The sequence below is a fragment of the Spermophilus citellus genome (assembly GCF_964194105.1).
Source record: "Spermophilus citellus genome assembly, chromosome: 14".
Taxonomy (NCBI): domain Eukaryota; kingdom Metazoa; phylum Chordata; class Mammalia; order Rodentia; family Sciuridae; genus Spermophilus; species Spermophilus citellus.
This window is the reverse complement of record NC_138194.1, coordinates 88,121,596-88,149,018: the sequence shown is the minus strand read 5'-3', so window position 1 is coordinate 88,149,018 and position 27,423 is coordinate 88,121,596. Positions and strand designations below refer to the sequence as shown.

Here is a 27,423-nt window from a genome sequence, read left to right as displayed (position 1 = left end):
AAAACCACTAGTTTATAAGAAAAAGAGTCCCCACCTCACCCAACTTTAATGCATTCCCCAAAGGCCACCTTGTCTAAACTTCTGCTTCTAATTCTTTGTGTGGAGCCCTCTCTAAGTAAAGGATTTCTTTTAACCTTCAAAAAGACTGGATGATGGAGTTACAATTATTCTCCTTCTTCACAGATGGTTCAATGGTGGCAGAGTGGTCAAGTTCACCCAGCTGATGAGGGGCAGAGACAGGATCCAAACTCACATCTGCCTCTGTCCAGGTCCTGCTCTTCAACTTCAGGCCCATGTCTGGTAGGCAAGGAGAGGAGATGGCTGGAGACCCATCAGGCACATGGGCCCTTGGGTTTTCTGGTCACCTGTTGTCTAAAAGCACTCACCGTGGCCATAACAAAATAACACCACAGACCACAGATAAGCTAGTGTTCAGCTCCTCTTTCTAGTGACTTCAGGTTTGCCCCCCTCCAGCCACTGCAGACACCTCCCATCTTCTGTTTTGATGCAAACATCTGTGTGACTTCAGAAGGTGCCGGGTCCTTCTCCTCCGCCTGGAGCCTTGAGGCATCCTGTCTTTCATACTGACCGAAGGGACTAATGGCATTTGTCATCATCTCCATTGCAAGGTTGCAAGACTGGCCAGTCCCTTCCAGATCTGGCTTTTACAAAAACAGTTTCCCTTTGCTCCGTGGCTGTTGCTATTTCTTGAGAAGATGCAAAACAGAGCATCACCGGCCATCTTCGCTGGAAGCTAGCTGATGGCTAGGAGCTCCAGCCAGGACTAGGCAGGTGCAAATCCTGGGAAGTGCATTTCCTCCCTGGCTTTGGCAATCTAACAAATGGCTCCCCTCTCTGGGACTTCTCTGCTCTAAACTGGAATGGGGTGTGGGGAGCACCGTGGACCATGAATTTGGAATTGCGTGGGTTCCGGGTATGTGGTGAACTCTCCTGTGCAGGGCCGGGGCTCTCAAGACTGTTATCATTGATTACCATTGTTGTTGCCTTGGATTCTGCAGTTTTCCTGAGTTGTCCACATACATCATCCATGGTCCTAACCTCAAAGAGGACTCAGGGCAGACATGACTGTTAGTGTTTTAAAAAAAGATTTAAAGGCATAATTACTAGTTGCACTTTATAGATGAGTAAGTAAACTGAAAAAAGGTACGTAACCTGCCCCAGGCGACAGGATGTTTCAGAGTTAGAAGCAGGCACTGAGACTTATTTGAACTCTCTCACTAACAGGGCTGGGTGACCTTGGGCAAGTCACAGTTCATCTCTGACCCTCATTTTGAAATAAAAGGGCTGATACTGAGGCCTTACCTCTACCATTCTCTAACAAGCACAGTAGCTTAGAGACAGTGTTCAGGGTCAGACTCTGGGCTTGCATGGGGTATGTGTGTGGGGTCTTCTGCTTATCCCTGGGTGACCTTGGGCAAACTTATCTCCCTGTGCCTCAGTTCTCCCAACATGTGAATGGAGCTAACAGAGGTAACCCTGCTAGAAAGAAGGTACATCTCAGAAGAAGGTCTAGCATATGAAAGCATCAGCTATTATTGCTGATTACTGTCAGCTGGCCTCCATACCGTGGTCAACCCTGAGCCCTATCCATCATCGTTATCTTGTTCCAGATTGTGGGACAACACATGTGGCCTCCAAGCATCTCCAACTGAGTAGTCTCCATTAAGCCTTTCACCTGAAGTAAAAGGCTGCCTCTAAGTGCCTAACACATCAATTTGAATGGAAAACTCTATTTTTCTATTTCTACCTATATAATGCTGATTATAGTGTTTTTGCTTTCTTTCACATGCAGTCTGAAAATCCTGAATAAATGTCAAAAAGAATTCCCTGAGTCAACAAATATATAATATTATTAAAGCTCTAGGGAGAGGGCCATTTCCTCCATTACCAGGAGCTTAAAGGGATGATATTTGCAATTACATTATTCAATAAATATGCTATTTAGGGCCCAAGTGATGTTGCTATAATTTGTAGTTAATAGGTCAGTTGTTCGCTTGCTCACTCGGAAAACATCTGAGTCTGCCTACGAGCAGCCAGGCGTTGTCCCAGGCTTGGATGATCCAACAATGACAACAGCAGAGTGGCGGCAGCCGGGCAGTTCTTGCCAGGTGCCCTTGGGAGGGACCCCTTCCTCTGCTCTCTGGACCCACGGCTGCCTGTGCCCCTGTGGACTGCAGCAGAGGTGCCCCGGCCTCCACATTCCGGCCGAGCTCTACAGTGGAGCTGGCCCAAGGTCAGAGGGTCAAAGGACAGCAAGGTCTCGTACGACCCCCTTCTGCCCCCACCATGATAAGATGACTTTCTCTCTCTAGGCCTCAGGTTTCCTGTCTGCCAAGTGAGGCAAAGAGGAATCCGTACCCCCGAGTGTGGCTCAGAAGAGTCATGGGGCTTAGGACGGTGCCTGGCCACAGTGGGCAGAGGGTATGGAGGCCTGAACTTCACCTCAGGTAGGACAGCCACTCTCCCGTGGCTCTACCTCTCCTGAGTCCCAGGCCACCCCTCCTCTGCTCTCTCAGGCCTGGGTAGGTAGGACTGCCAGCTTGGCTCCATTCTTCCCATCCAGTGCTGCTAAGCCCTGCCCACTCCCACCAGCCTCCCACCCTCCTCACCCCCCCACCTGTGCGCTCTCCCCTCTGTCCCACTCAGGTGCCTCTACACACCACGACCCAGGTGGGCACCCCTCACAGGAAGCCTTACATGCCCCTGCCCTCCTTCCTCCCTTCACCCTCTTTCCTTCCTTCCTTTTGTGGTGCTGGGGATTGAATCCAGGGTTGCTCTACTACTAAGCTACATCCCCAGCCCTTTGGAGACAGGTTCTCTCTAAATTGCTGAGGCTGGCCTCAAACTTGTAATCCTCTCATCTCAGCCTCCCACAGGTATGCACTACCACACCTTGGCATTTCTGCTAACAAGGGAGACTGAGGCATAAAGGCATAAAGGCCAACCAGAGCCTCAAAATTAGCAAGTAATAAGCCAAGTTTCGGACCAGGCCTAGTTTTCATTCCCAGGCCTGGCTTTACTGCCCCAGAGTTCATCCTTGATTTCCCAAAGGCTCGCAGACAAGTGAAGGGGGAGCCACCACCACGTGGGACGACTGCTCTGCTAGGAGTGCGAGCAGGGAACTTCACAGACGAGTCCCCAGACACCTGGGAACTAGGGCTGGGGCTGGTCGGCAGAGACAGGAGAGGTGACATTGACCTGACTCCTGAAAGATGGGCGCCGTTCTGGCAACAAGGGAGAGGGACTAGAAGGTGCCAAGGTCCAGAGGGAGGGAGGAGGGAGAGAAGGCGTGTTTTTCGGAGCTACAAGCAGTTCAAAGATCTCGGAGCGGAGAATTCAGGGTGGGGGTGGGCTGGGAGGCAGAGTAGTGACCAGAGACGAGGCAGGGTCCCAAGGATGAAGAGCTACCAAGGCTGAGCTGAAGAGTCACTGTGTCATGTCTGTGGACAGACGACGCTGACTCAGGGTGTGTCCAGCCATTTGACCCGACAGCCAGCTCTTCCAGGACAGGGCTCCGGCTTTCTTTTCAGACCTCCAAACCTAGCTTGAAGCTGGGTATACAACAGGCGCTCCATGAATGGGACTGAAAACTAAAAAGGGGTTAGTTTTCAGCCCCATTAGCTGAGAGGTGGTCCTTTGGGTCTATAGCAGATGATGTTGGGGCCCGGCCCACTGTCCCTGTCCCTGCCACTCCCCAGGGCTTCCTGCTTGGCAGCCTCAAGTTCAGGGGAATTATACCCCTTTGAGAAGCAGTCTGCAGCCAGTGGCTGCTGGACGGTGGGGAATACCCGTCCCAACGCTCAGGGGAAAGACAGAGCAGAGGCCCAGGGGTCCCCAGGCACACACAGCTCCCTGAGCCCCTGGCCCACCACGATAGCCTGCCCGATGACACCCCACTCCCTGGCTGCCTTCCCTTCCCTCTCTCAGTCTCTGCACCCCGCCCCCCGCCGCAGCTTCCTGACCTTCTCAATTATCTATCTGCACTTTTTGCCTTGGGGAGTGCATCTGGGGACTGAAACCAAGACAGTTCAATTTTTGGTATCATAGCATGAAAGAGCACAGAACAAAGGGACCTCAGAGGTGACTTCCAAGGGCAGGAACCGTGGAGCCTCCAGCTGGACGATGGCCAAGCCAGATTTATCCAGGTGTGGTCTGAAGGGGCTGAGCCTCTGCCCTGTGCCCAGGGGAACCCAGAGGCCGCTGTTCTAGTTTCAGCTTCGGGTGCTGCATTGTGTTCTGGAAAGAACCTGGGCTTTGTAGAGACACAGATGAATCCAGGCTGGGCTACAGATAGGCAGGTGACTCTGAGGATGATACGTGACCTCCCAGAATCTTGGTCTCCTCCACCAGGAGATGGAAGCCACACCTACTGAGCAGGGCTAGGATGCTGTGCAAAGTGAAAGGGTGAGTAAAACCCCTTGTAAGGAGACAGCGGGCTCCTTCCAGTGTCTTTGGAGAACTGACCTGTTCTATATTTTGACTGCTTTCCACAGACCCCCAGTCTACAATGATCCCATTGTGTGGATCACCCCATGCATTTGCATTTTGGGCTCTCAGAAGATGAGGGTCAACTTTGACTCACCATTCTATCCCAGTATTTATCACCTGGCACATGGTGAACACTGAATGTTTGTTGAATGAATAGTGAAAATGAAAGAATTCCAACCCAAAACACCCACCAGTGAAGATGGATTTTCTGGCGTATTGGTTCATTCATTCAGTCCTGGTAGTAAGCCCCAGCAAGGCGCCAGGCCCTACCATATATCCTGACAACACAACTGTGGCCACCCCATCTTGTCACTCTCCCAGGTAGCTTACCTCCCCCCCACCCCCACCCCGGGGAGAACAGTGAGCCTTGACCAGCAGCCCAGCAGACTCTCTGGGAGCTGTACAAACGAGCACCCACACTTCAGAGGCAGGGTGGGAAGGTGCTAGGTCCACAGAATGTGCTTCCCGGGTGGAGCACTCCTGGGATCAAGAGAAAAACCAAGACCATTCTAGAGAGTGAAGAGAGCTAGGAAGAAGGTAGACAGGAGGTGACTGCCCAGAGGTTCTCCAGCGGGGAGGAGAGAGGGTCAGGTTTGCCCCCCAGGGGACATTTGGCAAAATCTGTAGACTATTTGGTTGTCAGCATGGAGGGAAGGTGCTGCTGGCATCTGGTGGGTGGAGGCCAGGCCTGCTGCATCCTAGGAGCACAGGGCGGGCCCCACAACCCAGAATCCCCCAGGCCAGAAAGCGTGGAGATGGAGAAATCCTGGTCTGGAGAGACAAGGAGCAGGGGCCGCTTTGGGGAAGGTGGCTGGTGGAGGGGACAGGAGAGCTGAGACCTGAACGTCACCTCGAGAAGAGACAAGATGTGAGCTCCAGCCAAAGCCCATGCAGAAGCAAGAGACAGCCTGCATCTGCGGTGGGGCCAGAGCCGCCATCACAACCTTTGACAAAAAGCTGGTGAAAGTGCCAGGCCAGGCTCAAGCCACCTACGGGTCTGATAGCTGCTCCCAACTCTGCCACTAGGTCCTGGGTCTGCTCCTTAGGGCTGGGCGCTTGGGGAAGGGACAGGAAAGCTGGTTGCTTTCACTTTTCTGTCCCCACCTCCAGAGTCCCCACCCCTTTCCAGGCTCAGAACAGGAAAGGGGTGAGGACTGGGGGCTTCAGCCCAGGCCGACCACTCAGTCAGACCAACGCCTCCAAGTCCATTCTCTGTGCTCTTCCAGAGGCCTCTCCAGCTGCCACCCCCAGGTCCCCAGGAGCTCCAGCTGAGGAGGAAGAGGGAATTGTTGGGAAACAGACTGCCAGCCTCCTCCAGCCCTGGAAAAAGTGACTTCCTGAGAGAAAACTGGGATCCACAGGGCAGTAAATAAACACCACATTCCAGAGAAGGAAGAGGGAGGGCAGCCCTGCCCGCCCCCCACCCCACCCCACTGACATGACCCATTAACTTTTCCAGCCAGGCACAGGGACTGGGAACCTGCCAGCCCTCTCCTGCCCCGCCCCCGGCCACCCTGTCCCTTTCTCTTTCTTGTAGCTTCCCTGTAAACCAGTTGCAGACCCTCCCTCTCCCTTGGGATCCCAGGGCTTGGACTAGCAGAAGCTCCGGGCAAGCTGCTTGCTCAGCACCTCCTGGGCCTTGCAAGGAAACTGTTATGCCAGGGCAATTTAGGTGGAAAGTCAAGTTCGCTCCTACCAGGTTTCCAGAAAGACCTGAGTCAACAGGCTGCCCCTAGGGAGCCAGGGCACCGGTAGCCCCATCTGCAGGCACCCTGCCAACCTGGAAGGCACAGAGAGACCCAACTGGCAGCCCGTGAAAGGAAGTAGGATGCCTCTGCTTTATAAGAAGGGAAACTGAGGCCAGAGAGGCACGAACTACCAGCTCCAAGTCAGCAGCCGTGGGCATCTGAACTGCTGCGCTCAGGTCTCTGACCCCTGCCTGTATATGGAATTTCTCTTGGGTCCAGAAGAGTAGAAAGTTCCATGTTACTGCATCAGAACAGAAGGACAGATAATGTTCGGAAGGGACAGACAACTTCCTCTGTATGTGCATTTGGGAGTACAGGAACACTACTAAACATCCGTGCTTCCTTGGACTCTGGATTTCTCTTCTGAAATGAAAACATGTCCTTGTGTTCCCAGGGTCCCCAATTATAAGCCCCATATCAAAATTCCGGTCATGAGGAAAGTCGTCAAACCCTAGCTTGTGAAACTTGGTCGCAGAACGAATCAGCAAGGGAAATGTGCAGGGACATGTTTACTTCGGTAATTATTTTATGAAAAATCATAATTTGCCCAATATGCCCTGTGACTTTTGTTACAGACACCCATAATGAAGTAGGTAATTAGCAATTAATATTCATTTTCTGCAAACCTAGAATTAGGGATTTTTTTCCATAGGTCATTTGTTATTAAACAAACAAATTGCCAAACACTACACTATTGGTTCACGGAAAGCCTTGATTTAGAGCTGAATATCTGCAAGTGGGAACTCATAAAACAGACCATGAACCTTGAAGTGTCTTTTCTGCTGCTGTTGGGGAAATACCTATGCATTGTCAAACAAAACACTCTAAATATGAACCTCCTCAGCTCTGCTGTGTTACGGCGGCGTGTGCACCTGTCCACACATGTCGTAACTCCAGTTGTACGTTTTGTTTTGTTTTCACAAATCTTTCAAGCAAGCTCCCCGCATGGTTCTGCATGGTTTTGAAAGGGTTGGTGGAAATGTTCTTTGTTCTTTAGCTCTTGCGTCCTCCCCTCCCCTCCCTCCCTCTCCCCTCTTCCTTCCCCTCCTTCCCTCCTTTGGGAAAAGACTTGGCTAAGTGATCACTGGCTATTCTCATGATTAACTCAAACACTCACTGTGAGCCTGCCTTTAGGGTTACCCACAGCACATGGTGCAAAGATGTTTCATCCCTTGCCAGGACAAATCACCAATGTGCCAAGTCTCCAACTGCTTGAGTCCAGGATAAGGGTCAGTGTGGGTCCATCAGCATTGCCTGGCTCAGAAATCCCACAAATCTGAACTGAACATCCACTCAGCAAAGCGGGGTGGCCACCGCAGCTGGGGGGCTCTGCTGTCCTGGGTGGGAATCAGATCCTCCCCACTGGTGTCTGCAGAAGCCAAGGGTAGCAGGCAGGGCACTCCCTGCCTCTGGGGTGCCTACAGGACAGGAAGGCTGGGGCTGCCACAGCCCTGGCTACAGTTATTATGTGGAACCAGGACAGGAAGATGGCAGGATGGGGTGGGGGCTAGGGTAGAAGGGACATAATGGTGACCAGTGTCCTCTGTTCTCAAGGTTATTTGAACTGCAGTACAGACTGTCTCCAGCTGTATCAGAGGAGCTGGGAGGAACCCAATAGCATTTTGTGTTCTCAAGTCAATTTGAATTGCTATTGCTCCTGCAAAGCACACAAGGAGGGTTAAAGGGCAGGTGGGCAGGATGCTTCCAGAATCTCAGAAAGAAGGAAATTTCTGATACCTCAGGGTAAAACCAGGCTGCCTAGCTCAGAAGCTTCTTGCTCAGAGATATTAAGCCCTGCAGTCTTCCTCTCTGGCTGCCCAGTTGGCCAAGGACCAAGTTTCTCTGTTCTGCCAGATAATTAAGTCACGGTCTTATTTGCTGGGAATCAAACTCTAAAATTTAAACCACTTGAGAGAAAAAAAAAAAAGGAGTTCACCAAAACAATATTTAAGAGCCATACTTAGTCAGATTTTTATCTCCTGTGGGCCACTCCTCTCCAAATTTTCAATGATTATTGTTAGTAGAGAACTTTTTAGTTTGTTTGTGATGCTGGGGATTGAATCCAGGGCTTCATGCAAAATAGGCAAGTGCTCTACTGCTGAGCCACATCCCCAGTCCTTTTCTTAAATTTTAAGACAGGGTTTTGCTAACTTGCCCAGGCTGGCCTCAAACTTGCAGTCCTCCTGCTGCAGCCTCCTGAGTAACTGAAATTACAGACATGTTCCTCAGTGCCCAGCAAGCACTTTGTATGAGATTCTGTGCCTAAAAACAAAAACAACATGGCAAGCTAGTGAAGCACAGGGTCCAGCCAGGCTCCCCTGCTAGTATTTGAGGTTGTGCATGTTGCTTTCCTCCTCTGTGATGGACAGAACTGCGCTCCTTGAAGCTCCTGCAAGATTAGGGGCCAGGGAGCAAGAAGAGCCTGGCTAGTTCTCTGGTCCTAGGCAGTGCAGGAGGGAGGAGGATCAAAAGGAAGGCATATGGTGGAAAATGTAAAGGAGGCATAAACACCATATCGTGAACATTCATGTCCGCAGGGGGGAGGGAGTCATTGGAACAGGCTGCTGCTCTGGAGCCGGCTTAATTTGGAAACTTGACAGTAGCAGAGAGACCCCCTGTGCAACTCACAGGCCGGAAAAGTCCAGATTTCCTCTCCAACAGAACCCCAACATATGGGACTAGTTGATCTCAAATGCTGGCTTTAACGTGGTTGGTGACTGGTCACCGCAGGAACTAGTACAAAGTTGTTCATCGGCAAATGCCCAGCTGGTTAGTTGCCAGATCAGCTGGTGGAAGAGGGTCCTTGCTTTTCCAACAGAGCCCACTAGTGCCATGCAAGATTTTCGGAGCCGACATCCAAATGCACAACCCACTGCTGGGCCTGAGCTGGGATCAAGGTTCTTAAGTTTCTGTTCAAGGACATGTTTAAAAACCAAGGATATTCCTCAGAGAAATAAACAAGTCTGATGAAAGTCAGAACCTCACCTGCTGCTGTAGTGTTCCTAGCATTTAGTGCGGCTCCTAACACATAGTAGATGTGTGACTATTTCCTGCATGAACAAGCACGGTGTCCAGCATCCCTACCACGGCTGTCCCTACCCAGAAGGCCTGGGCGGAGCTGCAGACACAAAAAGCGCGGAGCCCTGGCTTGAATCTGCAGCCCTGTCAGACTGGCAATGAGCTCTGGGCTTAGAATCAGTGAGTCCTGCCTGCAAGGCCTGGATCTGCTCCTTCCTATCTGTGCTTCTTCGCCTCTCTGAGCCTCACTTTCCTCATCTAGTCCGTGGAGTTAATCAGGTCCCTCTCAGGAAGAGAGTAATAGTAATGACCTCAGAGGGGCAGGGTACCCAAGTAGTGCTGAGAATGGGCTGCACACAGAAGGCTCGTGGTAACGTTTAGCCATTAGCATTACTATTGTTACGCTCAGCATCATTAGTGTTTGGCAGTAATTAGGGGCTCATTAAATGTTAATTTTCTTTATGCCAGACTGGCTGCTCAATGTAAAACCAAACTGTAATGGTATTCTACAAAATGTAAGAAGGTAAATAGGCTGTGGATTGTTTTTTAAATGCTTGGTGGCCTTTCAGATTACCAGGATGGCTCACTCCTTCACATCCACTGGAAAGGACAATTGAGTGCTGTCCCTGGACCTGAAAACGGCACCGAACTAAGTCCAGGCTTTGCCACAGGTCCTCTTTGTGGGCCTGGTTCTCATTTCCAGGGCCGTGTCCTGATTCCAGAGGAGCAGGGGCCTATAAGGGGTAGAAGGGAGCTTCCCACTGCCTCACTGAACAGGGGAGAAAACCAGGCAGAGATGGCTACCGTGTGCCAGAGCCTCACAGCTTGCCCAGGGCGTTGCCGGGCAGAAACACAAACTAGTCACAAATATTTGTGTGCTCCCCCATTTCTTAGGCTCCCTGAGGCTAGGTGGGATTGAATGAACAGATGTGACACCTTTAAAGAGTGGGTATGTGTCCCTTTAATTTTCTTTACTCTGTTCCAGAAAGTCAATGGTTTCAGATGAGGCTACAACATGTCGGCAGTCCAGACCTCAAGTCACAGTGTACAAGAAAGCTGGTCTGAAGAGCTGTTGTCATCGGGGATCTTCATGAGAGGAAGATGTGAACCTCGATTTGTTAAGTCCCCAGAAGAACAGGTTTACCTGTCACTGTAGCATATGTCTCATCCAGTGACTACCTAGAGGCTTCATGCGCCTTTGTCACAGGTCTTGATTACTTGAACACACACACACACACACACACACACACACACACAACTGACATTCCAACAAGACAACTTTTCCTATTATACAAGATGGCCCAGTAAAATTATTAAACATTATTATGAGTTAGTAAATTCCGACCTCTGTCTTATGACAGGTGTTTTCTTTTCCTTCCTTGAAAGGGGGGAATTGGTGCAAAAGGACAAATATCTTGCAAAAGGACAAATATCTTGAAGATGAGAAGCTGCATTAATGCCAAGAAGCATCTTTGCAGGAAAAGAAAAAGATGCTTCTGTTACTAGTTCCAGTCTTGCGGTCTCTTCCATAAACAGTCTTAAACTCCAGAGGGGAGGACAGGCCAGTGTCTTGCATTCTGCTTGCTGAGGACTTAAGGTGGAACCCTAACATCCCTTGCCTAACAGTCCCACACTGTGATGGGCAAGACCAAGGGGCTCTGATATCACTCAGATCTGGCTTTCAATTCCAGCCCTGACTTTTACTGTGTAACTTGGCAAGTTAATTGTTTGAAATTTCAATTTCCTCATAGTAAAATGTTCATAAAATTTCTACCCAGTGGGGTAGCTGGGAGAATTAGATAGCATGAAGCAAGGTACAGTAGCCAAGGTTGCTTGGTTGAACAGCTGGCTTAGAGCAAGCTGTCAGGAAGCTTGTTTTCTTCCTTGCCACATTGACAGAAGAGTTCGATCTCAAGTTCAGGCTCTGTCAAAAAACATTTAATATTGGAAGTAATGGAAAGGCCTTGCAAGGACAGCTGCGAGATTGCTCAGTGTGCCATACGGAAAGGTGGAAGGTGCTCCTGGGATGGAAGAGACCTAAGACCAAGCCCAAAGGGGGAAATGGATCCAGGGAGTACCCGGAGGCCAGATGTGCATATGAGGTCGCTGTGGAGGCAGGCAGGTGGGCAGAGCTTGGTGGAGAGCCCCTGAATCTGGGACCAGGCTCTCCAGGTGGAAGCCACCTGGATTCTCCCTGTTAGAAAATGGTCCAGTGTCTGACCCTCCAGGCTGTGGCAAGAACCTACCACTAGGGGCAGCAGTGAGCAGCAGCTTATTCAGCACCTGTGCTGACCCAGCACAGCCCTCCATATAGGGTCTGGAGAAAGAGCTATTTACTCACTCACCCAACTCACTCCACACACGTTCATTTTGAACCTGCAGAGTGGATCATCCCTGAGCTGGTGCTGGGAACCCAGAGACAAAGAGGAAGCTCTTCCTTGGGGTGAAAGCTGGCTCCGAGTTTTTCAGGGAGAAAGATGTGCAAACAGATCAATATCCATAAGCTAACAGTTATTTCCACTGCGTAGTGGCCTCTTAGAGGAGGGAACAAGATCCCTAGAGCAGGAATAAGTAGCTTTTGTTAGTTTAGGGGATGAGCCTTTCTGGGGAGAAGGAACTATGTGTGCAAAGGAATAAAAGGAGAGATGGGGAGGTGCATTCGGGGCTTGAGGGGTGGTCTGGTGGGACTGGAGTGTGGAGTACGTGGCACAGTGGGAGGAAGTTACAGCAAAATATGTTCGGGAGGTAGAGGTCAGCTGGGGACAGACCCATGCCAGGGTCAGGAATTTGGACTTGATCCTCTGGGTCAGAAGTTACTAACTGGCAGTTTGCAGGTGGATGGGAAGAATTTATTTTAAAAAAACACTGAATACCTTTAGATGGGGCGCATGCTTCCTTCTTTGACGCACTCCCCACCACTTCCTACCTTGCTATACTTCCTCCCTTCAGTCTTCAATGCTACATGCAAAGTCCTTGAAAGTGCTGGAATTTATGACCTGACCTCTGGGCAACCAGTCATCAGGGGTGGGTTTTTTTTTTTTTTTGGAAGGTTAGTGAAACATGACAGATTTGGTGTCTCAGAACCACACATGAGTAGAGTTAAGGAAGAGACACATTGGTGACAGATGACACAGTATGTATCCTTCCAATAAGACTTCCTCCTTTCTTCTTATTTGGAAACAACAACAACAAGGAAAAAAAATGTAAAAAATCAACTCTGGAAGTTTCTATTCACTTGTGCAGTTAGGCCCAGGATTATGTCACCTCCTATTTCAACACATGCAGCCACATGCAGAAGGCTCCTGTATTCAACTATGTATTGAGCAACTGCTCGGCCAAGACTAGGGGCTCAGGCGGTGGAGGGCGGGGCAGGGTAGGGATGGGAATCAAAGGATAAAGCTCCAGAGTTCAGCAAGCTTGAAGCCTCACTGTGGTGCTAACACACATCCATGCCTTCTGCCGGTGGATAGCACAAGGCAGCGGTGGCCCTACAGCAAGTGGGATCCAGGTTTGGGGTGTGCACAGTGCTGGGTGGACAGTGGCAGGATGTCTGGGTGTCTTTGGTCCTGGGGATCTGCCAGCAAGCAGCCTTCCCCAGAGATGGAGCCCTGAGCTTCTGTTAAGTGAGTGAGCCCATTTAAGCCATCTACAGAATTCATGGGATCTTGGACTAAACCAGGCAAGTCTCCCATCATTTCTATCACTTTTATAATGAACACATCTCTTCTTCAGAAATCTCAAAGTCAATTCCTCAAATCTCTACCCACAGATCACTGAGTGTCTCCTCCCTGCCCCAACTTTGGAAGACTAGCAGGCTGAACTGGTTACAAATAGGGCCCTGCTCCCAGCTAGAGAAAACCAGAACTGTCCACCACAGAAAGGGCCTATGACTATCTCGTCCCTGGGTCACCTTGGCCCCTATAAGTATGATCCATCAGGTATCTTCTCCTATTTGGAAGCACACGAAAGTTGCACTCGGGTTCTGGAGATGACAGAGCCAGACATGGGGCATGTCTAATCTGGAGCCAGAACAAGGCTCCGTGGCCCCAGGTCAGGTCCAACAGGTCAGAGGAGAGCCTGGATATCCAATTTCCTTCATCCCAAGCGATTTCGTGTTCACTAGGGCAGAGCACCTCCTTTAAAGGGTGGAGTTGGGGCTCCTAGTCACAGATGCAAGGAATGTGGATGCCCCTTATGCTACAGTGACTCAGAGACAGCCTCATAGCAAGCAAGGTCAGAGATATGTCAGCAACCACACAGTGACACCAGCCTGAATTTCTGGGGCGCTGCTGAGGTGCCAGGCCCTGGGATAGGCACTTTACAGGTAGACTCACCTGTCATTCTCACAGTGCCCCAGGAGCAGCCATGAGGCCTCTGCAAGTCCAGCAAGGCTAGCTGAGAGCCCCCAAGGCAAGGGAGTGCGTGATCAGCCTCACGTCCACTCCTCTCTCGGCACTGAGCACAGTGATGACAGGGTATGAACTAGGATAGGCAACAGCAAGTTAGCCACTCAGGAAGCAAAATTCAAAAAGGCCGGGTGTCAGCCCTATTCTTATATGGAGAGTAGCTACCTCCTTAAATATTGCACACTGGGTACCTCATTTAGCCTACCCTAGTCCTGGCCCTGGGTAGTCATGGGTCAGACTGATGTTTAAGTCCTACTGCTCCACTCTGTAGCCATGGGACTCTCCCTTCCCTGTGTCTCAGTTCCCTTTCTTGTTAAATGGGGCTGATGTCAACATCAAAGATTGGCAAAGAGGTGGTGAATTCAGAACTCTTATACAGTGCTGGCGGGAAATGTAAAATGGTGTAGCCACTTTGGAGAACAGTTTGACTGTTCTTAAAAAGTTAATCACAGCGTTGCCATATGAGCCAACAATTCCTCTGTGAGGTACTGCTGGACCTCTCTAGGAACCCAGGGGAAATGGAAACACCTGTGTATATAATGACAGGCATACGGACATTACAGCAGTATCATTATTTCCCCCCAGATCAGAAATGGCCCACCTGTCTACCAACTGGTGAATGGATAAGAAAAATGTGGTACAGCCACCCAATGGGATACTACTTGACGATAAAAAGGAATGAAATCCTGAAATCACTAAATTCAATGACCCTCAAAAGCAGTATGCTAAGAGGAAGATGCCAGACACAGAAACCCACATACTACATGATTCCACTACATGAAATGTCCAGAAGAGGCAAATCTATGGGACCAGAGGTAGATTAATGGTTGATCAGGCTGGAAGTGGGGGAAGAGAGGAGTTGGAGAGGAGCTGCTAATGGGACAGGGTCTCCTTCTGGCATGAGGGAAATATTCTAAAATTACATTGTGGTTATGGATGCATAATTCTGTAAATATGCTAAATATCAACAAATTGTGCATTTAAAGTGGGTGGATTCTGGGGTGCTTTGGAAGACAAAAGCTCCGGTGAGCACCTGTTGCTAACTTAAAGGTTGCCTAGAAATTCTTTTATTTGGGGAGGCTAAACTGGGCAGTCATTATGGCTCTGTGTCCCTATGTGACCTGTCCTCGACCATTCAGGTCTCCCACTCAGCTACTTCTGCAGCAACCCCTGCAACACTACTCCTGATGGGGATGGCGCTCAGATCTCAGATTCCAAAGGCCCCCCGTTGGAGTTTTGGTTGGGCCTCCATGCTGCCTACTTAGAGAGGCTGCTGAGCAAATGACATGACTATGACACCAACGAATTTGGGGCATTTAATAAATTCGAAAAACCATGGATGAGGGAGACCTTGGCAGGCTCTGAGTGCACCTCCACACGTGCTGTCTCCTGAGCCCTGGCTTGTGGCTCAGTCACCAGTTCTACTCTGTAGAGGAGGAGTGGGACTTTCTGGCTGGAGCCACCAGTGCATGGAGGGTAGGCGGGGTGGGGAGCGCCTGGGCCCAATGAGCCCTGGGTGTGGCATCAGATGACCTGCTTTTGGAACCCATGGAAAAAAGACTTCCTATTTTGTGCTTCCTCATTTGTCAAATGGGGATGACAGAATTCCAGAATCCCAGATTGACAGAGCACGCCCACAAAAAGACCCCTGGATTTGTGTCCGTGATGCCAGGAAGGGCTAGGCAGGATGATCATAGCCGTTGCTGGGGTTAAGTGCCAGTGACTGGACTTCCTGAGTTCAGGGACATTGATTTCTTATCTGGCAGGTGCTCAGTAAGTGCTGTTTGGGAAGAGGAACAGAAGTAGGGTAGGTGCTGCAGTGAACTAGCTGACCAAGGAGGCTGACAGTCCCTTGAGGAAATGTATGAGAGAAAACCCCCTCAACATCGCAGACCCAGTAACACTAGCAACAAACTAGTCATGGCCATAGGCTTATGTAACCTTGGGCCAATTTTCACACCTTGCTGGGCCTCAGTGTCTCCTAGCTGGGCTAGGAAATGCCTAAAGTTTCTTCCAGCTACAGCATTGCTAGATCCTACTCAGGTACCACGTGGCCAATAGACTGGCTGCCCCAATGCCCTTCCAGTGATCCCGTTATACTCTGTACCAGGAGACCCATCCATCCCCTTTCTAAAATTGCCAAAGTCAGACTCTGTGGACAGACCCTGTCGAATTAGGTACCTCAGTCTTTGCAATGTCTACCATGCACCCCCGAGGTAATCAGAGCCAGTTCCACCCTGTGGCTCTGTGCACAGAGCGCTGGCTCTTGGAAACAATGAGAAGTCCTCAAGCTCTCCTGGACTACTTGTCTCTGGCAGAAGCTCACCGCATGCTCAGAATCGATTTTGTAACACAGAGTTCCCCGGAAGAAAGTAGCAGGCAGTTCTATGGGATAACAAAAGGCAGAGATCTCCACTGGGAGAGAAGCCTGGGCTTCAGTCTGCTGCCGGGAATCCATCCTTTCCCCTAAACGTTTTGGCCAGAGGGCAGCCTCTTTGTCCAGCTTCCAGCTGTTGCAGTGTATCCCTCAATCACCTCACCACCATCACCACCAACAACAAAAGAAGCAAAGGACTCCTCATTCCAACCAGTGGCGTCATTGGCTACCTGCCTTCTGCATCAGGTTGCCTCCTACCTATACAACTTGACCATGACATCCAGCTCTGAGTGTGCAAATATCTTACAGAATCTGTTTCCAGAAAGACGGGACAGCAGTACAAATGAAAATAATTTCTAAATGTCATCCTCCACAGGCCTCAGAGAGCCCTCAGGGACTCCGGGTTCACCCAGGGGCTGGGGGAACCTGAGATGGCTGTGCCGTGGGAGCGATTCAGCCCAGTCCTGTATTTTAAGAACAGCGGGAATGTAATAGCAGCTCAAAGGAGTTTTCTGTGCACTATTTAACTAAATGGCTCTGCAGCTGGAGTGAGCCATGGGCAGAGTGTTATGATTCAAAGGCTCCCGATTACAATGATCCTCTTTTATTGTATAAAAACAGCAACACAGCCATTCTCCACCCTCTTGATGCCCGCTCCCTCCACCCCCTTCCCCCATTGGCTGGCAGGGCCACGCAGCATCCTCAAGGTAGCCCCCAGATCCTCCTCGGGCTGCTCCAACTTTGCAGTTTTCAGCCTACTGGAATTCTTTCTCTCCAGGCCCAAGAGCAGAGGGCGCAGAGCTGCCTGGGTAGTGCTCCATCATAGACACTGTTAGAGATTTTAGAACTGTCTTTTTTTTTTTTTTTTTTTTTGGAGGGGTGGTATGGGGAGGCAGGAGAGATAAAAGGTACAGATTTGGAATCCCTTCCTGTTTTGACTAAACTCTCGCACACATACGGATGCACACACAGGTGCAGGCCCATAGTCCTATGCTGCTGTACTGCAAAAGCAATCAGACTGTCCAAAAGCATGCTCCAAGCCTTTCCTTCTCTCCACAACCTCTTTCAGGATGGGTGGGGCTGACTTTCCAGGAGACTTTCACCCTGGAGAAAGCTCTGGAATCACACTGATCTGAGTTGGCGTCCTGTCTCCGCTGCTTTCTCTCCGTGAACTGGAGCAAGTGCTTAACCTCTCTGAACTTTGGTTTCCTGACTTTAAACTGGCCTTAAACCATGGCTCTCCACTTACTTACTCTTAAGGTTCGGAGTAAATGGCCCAGAGAAGGGGACGTACTGAGCTTCATGCCCCGCAAACAGTGGGTGCTTGGCTTTCAGGAGCTGTGGTCATTCTGAAGGCGGCAAACTTTGGAGCGTCAGTTGTGCGTCTGGGTGTGTGGGCAGCTTTGTGCATCTGGGTGTGTAGGGAGCTCTGTTTGTTCAGCTTCACCAGCCAGAGTGGACAAGGCTGAGGGTGGAGATGGCTGTGGGAACGAAAATGTCAGGCCCACTGAGAGTGCTTTTCTCAAAATCTTTCTGCAACACTGGTTTAAACCGTCACCTGTGCACAGTGCTGCCGCCTGTGTGTGTGCGCGCGTGCTGCCTCTTCCTGAACCTACATTTCCGGCCCTCAGCATTCTGCAGATGTTCTGGAGCCCAGCAGCTGTAGCTGCAGGCATTCAACCAGGCCAAGGGGACCCTGCAGCCAGGAACTGCCATTCACTGGCAAATTTCTTCTCATCAGCAGCCTCCTTCTCTTTCCCACAAGTGGGCCCTGGAACCCCAGCAGCGAGGATTCCCTTCCACAGAAGGAGTTAACTCAATTAGAACACTCTTCGAGGACCCAGGGATCCGTGAATCGATTTCCCCCACTGAACATGAAGTGGTTCCCAAGATTTTGCTGGTTTCCCCAAAAGATAAACCCAGCATGGGCTTCCCACTTCCCATCCCAAATCAAGCCTGTGCACCCAGAAAACAGACCACAAACCTCTGACACCAAAGTGCATGCCTGGGTCCATCCCCCGTGGGTCAATAGCACATGGATTTCATTCACTGCAGATTCTGTTAAGTGCTAAATACTATTGTAGTGAAACATTGTGTAACTAGATTTGATCTTCATTAGCGTTTCTCTATTAGGGGGCAGAGGAGGTAGAAAAAGGAAGGAGGGGTGTGAACTGCGGTTTTTTAACAGGTTAAGCTGTCTTCCCAGGAATAAAGAGAGGCTCTGGCCTTGGTCCTCTCTTCTCCCTTGGTAAGTTTGGGTGGACACTGATGTACTGTTGTCAGGACTGTTTTTCTCCCTGGAGTCTGTCTGTCCGTCTGTCTCTCCCTCTCACACACACAAACACTCACCCCACCCCACCATCAGTCAACCCCTCTTGAATGTGAGACTACGAGCATAGAAACAGGAAACAGATTGTGGGTGGATGTTCTTAAAATCACAACCTGTTCAACACAGGGAGGGGGCTTGAGAGAAGGGCTGGGGAGGGGAAAGAGGAGAAAAGAAATTTCGGTTAAAAAGAAAACTACTTTTTCAGTACTAAAAACAATGCCCACCTTACTGTCTAGCATAGGGGCATGTGAATAGCCAAGCATCCTTCCAGAGCTGTGCTATCTGGACTTGACCATGACACAGAATACCACCCTCTGTCCGCTGCACCAGGGCTGCACTGTGGTGTTCCTAGGACAGTTTTCCATCTCAGTAGTTGCTCAGACTCACACAAAATAAGCACACGCGTGTATGGGTGTGGTGGGGGTGTGTGTGGCAGTGAGATGGGGGCAGTCAGTATCCTGGGATGGAGGATAAAATCAACGCATGGAAATTACTTGGGCACCTCAAGGATCCCAGGAAAGTCATATCCCAGAGGTGGTGGTCATGGTGATGTCAATGGTGATGATGAGTGGCTAGCACACTCCATACGTCAGCCCCTTTGCAAATTTCTTCTTAAGGGTCACCACAACCCATATGGCCGTTATGAGGATGATCTCCATTTTAGAGAATAAGAAACTAAGGTTCAGAGATAGAGCTAATAAAACTGAGCAAAGAGAATCAGAGAAGTCAGTCCTTGCTGGGGGAATCCAACATGGCAAACCTGAGATGGACAGGCTTCCAAGACCCTCTGATGTTACCCCCAGGATCCAAGCACAGGTGAGGGTTATGACTAACGTTATTCTGCTCTGAGTTGTGGATCTGCACCCAGGATTCTGGAATCCTGAAGCTCAGGGAAAGGTAAATGGTTCTCTTCCAGCACTTCTAGTTGTACTAGTTGAGTTTTGGAGAAAGGAGAGCTGGTTACCTCCTGGTGACAGCTCACCAAGATCAGGTCAATTTTGGATTCTTACTGGCAGTACCTACAATAAACCCCCGCTGCCACCCCTCACTCCTTTATTGTCTGCTGTCTTCTTTTTGCCCTAAAGCAAAACTGATCCTCAGTCTGAAACTTCCCAGAACTCATTTTACTTCAATTGTGGTTTATCTGCACAAGGTACACCGTCATCAGTACTAGCCTGCCCTTCCTAAAACACATGTCATTCCCTCCTCAGAAACCTGCCATGGCTCCCTAGTACCTGTACATCAAAGCCAATTGCCTCCACATCCTCCTCAAGTCTGGGGTCCTCTTTGTGCAACCTTCCCTGCATCCTCTTTCCACCTCCTTAGGATGCAGGCAGCTCCCAGGCTCTGTGTTACTTCCCTAGGAATACTGTTCTTTGCTTCTCATCCCAGGCAGCACACATCCTGCCTGCCAACTCAACCACCAGTTCACCCCTCTGCCTTACAAGTTGAACCTCAGTTTGTTCATGGCAGCAATGTGCTGAACTAGAAATACCTGATTGTCCCTCCCTGGAAGGTTTGAGCCACCATGTGGCACAGTTCTCTTTGATGAGCTGAGGACAGAAGTCCCTGGGAGGGGTGTCTCTTCCCAAATATAACAAGAAAGCCATACCAGGAAAATAGTCTTTGCACTAAACTCATCCTGTTTGTTTGTTTGTTTGTTTTTTTCCTTTTCTGGAATTCAGACCTGAGGCCTGAAGTTACAGCAGCTACCTTCTACAACGAGATGACAGATCAAGGCCTAAGGTCTATCTACACTGTAAGGAAGGCAGAGTGGAAAGCCAGACTGGGTTTCCTGTGGTACAGCTGAGGTATTGGCCCATCCACCCTGTTATTGCCTGACACACACAAGTCCCCAGCTGGTTAGGTCTCAGGTGGGCAGGATTTCTGTTGCTAGCAATTGAATGCAATGACATCCAACCCACCTGCAGACACTCCTCCTCCTGGTTCATTCATGGGTCAGTTCCTATACCCCCCTCCAGGGGATCCCCCAGGATTCCCTCAGAGCAGCATGCTTTCTGGTGCTTCCACAGGAGTCACTTTCTCAACGACAGCACTTACTTCATCCTGCTTTATTGGGCCTAGTAAGTGTTCCCTGCTGTCTGCTCAAAATCCTAGAGGATGTGAGGTCTCTATTCCACCCGCATTCCCATACTGCCTGGAGCAGTGCTTTGGCTGATAGAGGCCAGGGGTCTCTATCTCCCCAGGGCTGTCTGGGTTAGTGCCCCTCTGCAGCAGTGGAATGCACTTGTGCTGGGGGCTAATACTCTGCTTGGGAGCTGTGCCTTCTCAAGCCAGCTGGTTAACCTCTCTGTGCCTTCACTTCATCTATAAAAAGGAGAGAATGAGAGTACTTTACATTATGGTGTTGTCATGAAGACAAAATAGCCTCATCATGAGCACTTAGGATGGTGCCTGGCACATAAAAGTGCTTAATGAGTGTGGGCTCTTATTAGTATAATGAACATTATATTTGCTGAATGAATAAATAAATCAACACAGAGTTGCAAAAGAAAATGAACAAAGAAATGAAATCCAGATAAATTCCTGAGTTGAGAGCCCAGGGCAGTAACTCTTCCTCTCTTTCTCCTTCCACCTGACTCCACTTCCCGTGTCTGGGAGCTGCTACAATGCAGTAGATAATTATGAAGACAGGCCTGGTTTTGAACACTGACTGTGCTGGTTGCCCTGTGGCTTGGGCAAATTTTTTCAACCTTCTGAGCCTTTGTTTCCTCAACCATAAATCATGGTTAATAAAAATACTTAGTTCAACGTGTCATAGGATTAAATGATAAACATGTAAAATGCACAGCACCATGCCTGACATACTATGATGGTGTTAGCAACAGTCATCAAGCATTGCCATGAGTCTTTTTGATAAATGCACAGCATTCCACTAAACCACATGGCCCGGATATGCAGGAGACACTGGGGATGGGCCACCTTTTTGCATGTCAAGAGACTGCACTTACTTTTGTCAGTGCCAAGAAACAGCATTTTTGTTTGTTTTTGTTCCCTTTAAAATGAGGATTAGCTAATTTACCCTACACTTTGGCCTCCTGAATTTCCCCTGAAAGTTCTGTTATCTCCAGGTGGATCCTTAGCTGGTTTCAAAACTGGCTAAGAAGAAAGGTACAAGTTCACATGAGAACAATCAAGGAGCAGAGTGTTTACATAGCAATGATGCTTCCACACATCACAGGCACAGTTATTATTGTCAGGAACACATCTCAATCTTACTCATAGGTTTTCTCTATTCTTAAAAGAAAATATGTATACAGGCTTATGTAACTTTCCTTTTAAACGTAAATTAAACCTTGATGTGAGTCCCATTTACCACTGGAAGGCTCCATGAATCTATTTTTACTATTAAACATGCCATTTTACAAGATATTTATTCCACTTGGTCGTCATCCAAATGCTTTTTGACATTACTGCCCTGGGACTGAACTGCTTAAACCCGTGGCCTCATAAATAGAAAATCACCTTTTGACTCAGATCTTGAGGAGTTCTCAGAGTCTCACCTCCTTCACTTCTGCAGGCATTAATTTCTGCTCTGCAGGAAGGAGTGGCTAATGTGTGTGTGTGTAAAAGGGTAATTGAGGGAGGTCTGAGTGACCACAGGGATGAGGGGGAGGGATTCTTGACCCCCCCCCCCCCCATCCAGCCCAACAGGGCCTCCTTCAGATCTGAGGGAGCCGCTAACTTTCAGAGAGAAAGTGATGCTCAGAGGGCAGGTAGGGGAAGCACTCGGGGGTCTGAAAAGATAGTGGTCCGTGGCGCCCAAGCTGAGCAGCGACTCTGTAAAAGGGGAGGGGTCCAGGGCAAGTCATTATTCACTTCCTCCTCCTCCACGCCCCAGACAAACAAAAGGCCATCGTGGAACAGTGGAAGGCAGAGACCCCACTGGTTTTGAAGCCAATCAATCAGGTGGAAGCCTGAGCAAATCACAACTTGGATTCCCCGTCAAGTTTTCTCCCCAGCCCGACCAGCCCTCCTCATCCGCCTCGCGAGCTCTGCACAGCTAGGAGGCCAAAGGGACGGTCCTGTGATGCTTGCTGGTTTCCAACTTTCCGCTCATCTTCGTCTCCGCAGCCTCCCGCAAAGCGGCCGAGGAAAGGGCAAGTTTGCAAAGCCGAGGATCCCAAGTCCTGGGAAGCCACAAAGAAGCTGCAACGCCAACAAAGATTAACCTCTTGTGGGGCAGACGGATAGCGCCGGCTCGGGCTGGCAAAGACCGGCTGCGGGCGTGGGCCAGCCGGCCGGCCGCGGACAGCAGGGCCCGGGCCCCGAGGCCCCCCGCAGCCCCCTCGCCGCGCACCTGAGCAGGGCGTGGGGACAGCGCCGCGCTCCGGCCCTGCCCGCGTCAGGGAGCTCGTCGGCCGCCCGCGCTGCACCCGCTGCCTGCAGCCACCAGGAGCGACGAGAGGAGAGGCAGCCTCAACCCACGGCGTCATGCTTCCTGCCACCACATTACGGCGAATCGTCACCGGGAGAGGGGAGAAGAGGGGCGAGCGGGGGAGGGAGGGGAGCCGCCACACGCAGCCCCCAGCCTGCCAAAACGCGCGGAGACGGGGCCACGTCCCGGTGGAGTCCCCGCGGGACCTGCCCCGTTCGCACAAAGCGCCGCAGTTGGGCCGAGAAGGGAGGGAGACCGCCACGAAATAAATAAATAAAAACAGAGTCGGGTCTACGTAACGCCCTGTCGAAAGCGGACGCCATATTTTTTTGTGGCTTATGTCGACATAGGGAAACGTAGACATGTTTTTCCTCCTCCTCCTCGGTCTGGCTCCCATTTATCCAAACTTGTAATCAAAACTCTTTTTAAAAAAATCTCCGTCCCCCCTCGGCATCCGTTTACTTCCTCCCACCGGCGAAAAGAGCCTGCCCGCCCCCCCTGCCGTCCCCCCCGCTCCAGTCACCAACCCGGCCAAGTCCCATTAACAACACATTTTCGGGAGCCGCGGCGGCGGCGGTGGGAAAGTTGGGCTGGAGTGGCCGGCGCCCGGCGTGCGGGGCTCGGGGCTGGCGGCGCCGGGTGGGGGTGCTCCGCGCCGGGGCGAAGTTTCTTACCTGTGCCGGGGCTGGGAACGCGGGGACCCGGGCTGGGAGCGCGGAGACGAGGCACGGGCGTTCCAAAATGGAACTCTGCTGGCTCCCCCCACCCACTCCCCACTCCCCACCCGGCGCCCGGCTCGGGCTCCGTGGGAAAGAGGGGGAAAGCCAGCCTACTAGACAGACAGACAGAAAAAGCCCCCGTACGGAGAACGGTGGCCAAATTTTTTAAAAGAAAAAAAAAAGAAAAGAAAAAAAAAGAAAAAAAAGGAAAAAAAAAGGGGGAAAAATGCCTCGATCAGTGGGGAATCTACGCCAAAACCCACATGATCTGTAACGTCAGCATGCGTATTTGCATACGATACCACCACCCGAGCTGCCACCCGGGCTCGGGTTCCGCAGAAAGTTACAAAGTGAAATTCAGCCCCCTCCGGAGACGCTGGTGAAATGTCATTTTCAGGCGGGAGCTGGGGGTGGGGGGAGGCTAGCCCTAAAGGCGCTGGTTACTGGCCAAAGTGGGGGGGGGGGGTAAATTAACTTAAAAGTCTGAGCCCAGTAACGGACTCGGTGGAATTTCTGCGAGAAGAGGAGGGGGAGGCGCAAACAAGATCATTGAATATTAAGTACGACCCGGCGCTGCCAAACCTCTGTGGGTGTAATACCCATTTTCTTTATGAAAAGTTCAAGGTGTCACTGATGAGCTCAACAAACTGTTGATCCTGACCACGTGGAGTGGCGGACCGTGGGACCGTGGGGCGCGCTTGCTAGTTCAGCTCCTGCAGCACACCCAGACCCCGGCTCTCTTGGCTGCGATAGGGGCTGAGCGTGGGTGGGGCCGCCTCGCGCCCAGGACGCTGCCTGTGCCTTCGCCGATCTTTGGTCTCAAGGAAATTATTTAATTTTTTAAAAATCATAAGCAAAATACATTTTACTACTGGAATAGTAATGAGAGAGAGCTTGGAATAGGGAGGGGAAGAAGGAGTCTCCAGTTATATAACGACTTGAAGTTAGATCACTCTTGTTGGGGGGAGATTCCGGGATTTCCGCTAGCGCCAGGTTGAGGCTGGTTAAAGATCTTCAAACTTTTTCCCTTAAGAGCCAATAAACAAACAGACGCCCCGGGAGCTGTCTTAAACTTGTTTGGCTCGTGTTCGCTGGGATTCTCAGACTGGGAGACAGGCACTCCCCTGCGGCGCTCGCGCAGAAGTCCCTTGGAAATCAGGCGGGTCACTTTCCGAATTGGGATTCTGGTGTTCCCCGCGGGTGAGGATCTCTAACCGCGGCTGCCCCCAGGCCCCCCTCCCTCGCCTTAGAGCACAGGCGGCCGGAGATCTCGCTGCCTTTCGCTGTTGAAGCCTAGCGATCCGTGAACTTGAGTCCTGGCCGAAGCGCTCCTGCAACTATGCTCCACTAAAGAGCTCTAAGGGATTCTGGATCTGGGTGTACTTGAGGACCTTACGCAGTAACCTGTCTGCGCCGCGCATTCTTGCCCTGATGAACCCTGTTTTCCCTTCGAGGACTGTGGGCTTTTTGGAATCTCCCTTGTGCGGGCAGGATGCCAGCGCGCGGAAGCCAAGCGTGGGCGAGAGGATGCCGTCTGGGGTCTAGTTTTGACACTGAACTGCGAGAAAACAAAGGGAGCCCGGAGCTGGGAGACTCTGCGGAGTCCCCGCCCGCCCTGCGCATTAGCAGGCGCTGCGCGGCGCGGCGCGGCGCGGCGCGGCTTCCTGGCCAGCTCTGCTCTGGGGAATTAGAACGAACTCTAGCGGCGGTTTGCAACTCCGCCCTGGGCGAGAGGATGGCAACAGGTGGCCGTGTGCAGTGGAGTGGCCGGTGGTGAGGACCGGGACTAGGATGGTCTTGGGGGCTAACTGGTGGCCGACGTGCTGGGTGACCTTTGTCACTTTCGTTTCCTAGGCTGGGAAGAAAGAAGTAATTAAAAGTTTTTTTTTTTTTTTTTTAAAGGTGTCCCCTGTGGTTCTCACTTTTCTGACATAAACCTTTGGCACCCCCCTCTTTTACGATTAAGATTAAAATAGCTTACATGCAAAAGTGCTTTACCGGCATTCATCTGTTTGTAGGGTTATTGCTGATATAGGGTATGTTTGTGTTTTAACAGCACAGACAGCAAGTCCTGACCTGAAAGGGGGTCTCTTGGGCAATGCTGGCAGCCCAGAGAGGCAATCTGCCTGGCTTTTAAAAGGATTCTGTTAAATTCTTGGTGAACATAATCCAGATTGTGCGCAGTCTTGATCAGATCCATTTGATATCTGTCATCTAAGAGCCTCACCTACTTTGCCATCAACATCAGAATTTAGGCATGCTGCTTTTCCCCTCTAAAGGGGAAATAGTGTGCCAAAATAGTAAAAAGAAAAGATGAGGGGAAGAACTCCAGCAGCTCAACATTTTCATATAGTTTATCTTGCTATGCACTTGAGTTTGTTCCCCTCTCTCACACCTTTTACAATAAGTATACTTTTCAGGCTGTTTCTATGGAAATTGCCCAGTCCTTAAAGAAGCTATTCTTCTTTTCAGGCTGCATCACTTCTTTATGACCCATGACTTAAAAGAGTATTCTATAAGTCAAGCTTCTCTTGCATCTGGTTCCTTGCCACCTGCTTCTCTCTGGTGACAGGTTATATATAAGATGGGAAGGGACAGGGTGAGGGAAACAGTTGACCCCTGAGTTCCTGTTTCTTTAAGGCACGTGGATCTATGCTATGATCTTATTTTGTTTATATGTAGTTGGAGTAGGCCAGATGCTTGTCTGATAGGATTGGGGAACTCTGGAATCAGAGGATATAGGTAATGTTTATTCTGTGCTCTCTCTGTGTGTATATGCCCATTGCTAATTTAATAACAACACTTCAAGGAAGCCATTCTCAAAATGTTTGGTCTCAGGTTCTCTCTAAAATTTTAAAATTATTGTGGACACCATAATAGCTTTTATTTATTATGTAACATATACATACATATGTATTGATATTTAATGTATTAGAAATGAAACATTTTTTAAAAATAATTTGTAAATACACTTTCCATCAGGCATCAGAACACCATCGTTAGATGTCATTGAGCCTTTGGAAAACTCTGCCTGTGAGCAATCAGAGTGAAAGCAAAGTAACATTTTTGCACCCTTATGAAATAATTTTGACTTGAGAGTAACTGGAAAGAATCTTGGAGTCCTCCAAAGTCTGTGGACCACATTTTGAGAAACACTGTTTAGATAAGTTATGTGATTATCCCCAGTTTTCAGATTAGGAGGCTCAACTTGGCTGAGGCCAATGGAGTGAACTAGGAATTATTGACCCGTTCATTAGAGGCTGGAGTCAGAGGTTTTTTTTTTTTTAGAGAGAGGGAATTTTTTAATATTTATTTTTTAGTTTTCGGTGGCCACAACATCTTTATTTTTTTTTAATTTTTATGTGGTGCTGAGGATCGAACCCAGCATCCCGCACATGCCAGGCGAGCGAGTTACCGTTTGAGCCACCCCCCCAGCCCAAGTCAGAATTCTTAACCATTGTACAATCTCATCTTTCTTATTGTAAGTTGACTCTACCTCCAGTCTAGAGCAGCCTCAGTGCTTCCCAGGACTTTTTTTTTAAATAACAAACAATTTTGAGGTCCTACTAGGTGCCAGGCATTGCACCAGGTGCACTGCATTATCTCAACAGATATTTGGAACCACCTCTTACTAATGTTATTGCCCCCATTTAATAGATAAGAATAAAGCTCAGGGAGTTTAAGAAACTCCTCCAAAATCACACAGTCAAGTTCATCCAGTAATGGAACCTGGATTACAGCCACCTTCTGGTGACTGTGGAACCAAGGAAGGACCATTATTGTGTTTTGTAGATGCCAGATGAGGAAAGATCATTTTTCATTTCATAATTTGGTGAGAACTAGGGCCTGGTTGGGAAGTATGAAAATTTAGAATTGGCAGGAGGAGAAGAAATAAAAATTACAGTAATACCATTGAGA

At 49.9% G+C, this 27,423-nt stretch overlaps 1 protein-coding gene across 1 annotated transcript in view; it reads right to left on the bottom strand.

The window, feature by feature from the left end:
* The window catches only part of ZHX2 (zinc fingers and homeoboxes 2), a 162,111-nt gene extending 138,220 nt beyond the window's left edge, over positions 1–23,891 (bottom strand). The window contains exon 1 of the mRNA XM_081266311.1: positions 23,461–23,891. The gene's annotated coding sequence lies outside the window, so the exon portion shown is untranslated. The remainder of the gene's footprint in view (positions 1–23,460) is intronic.
* Between the last annotated feature and the right edge of the window lie 3,532 nt (positions 23,892–27,423).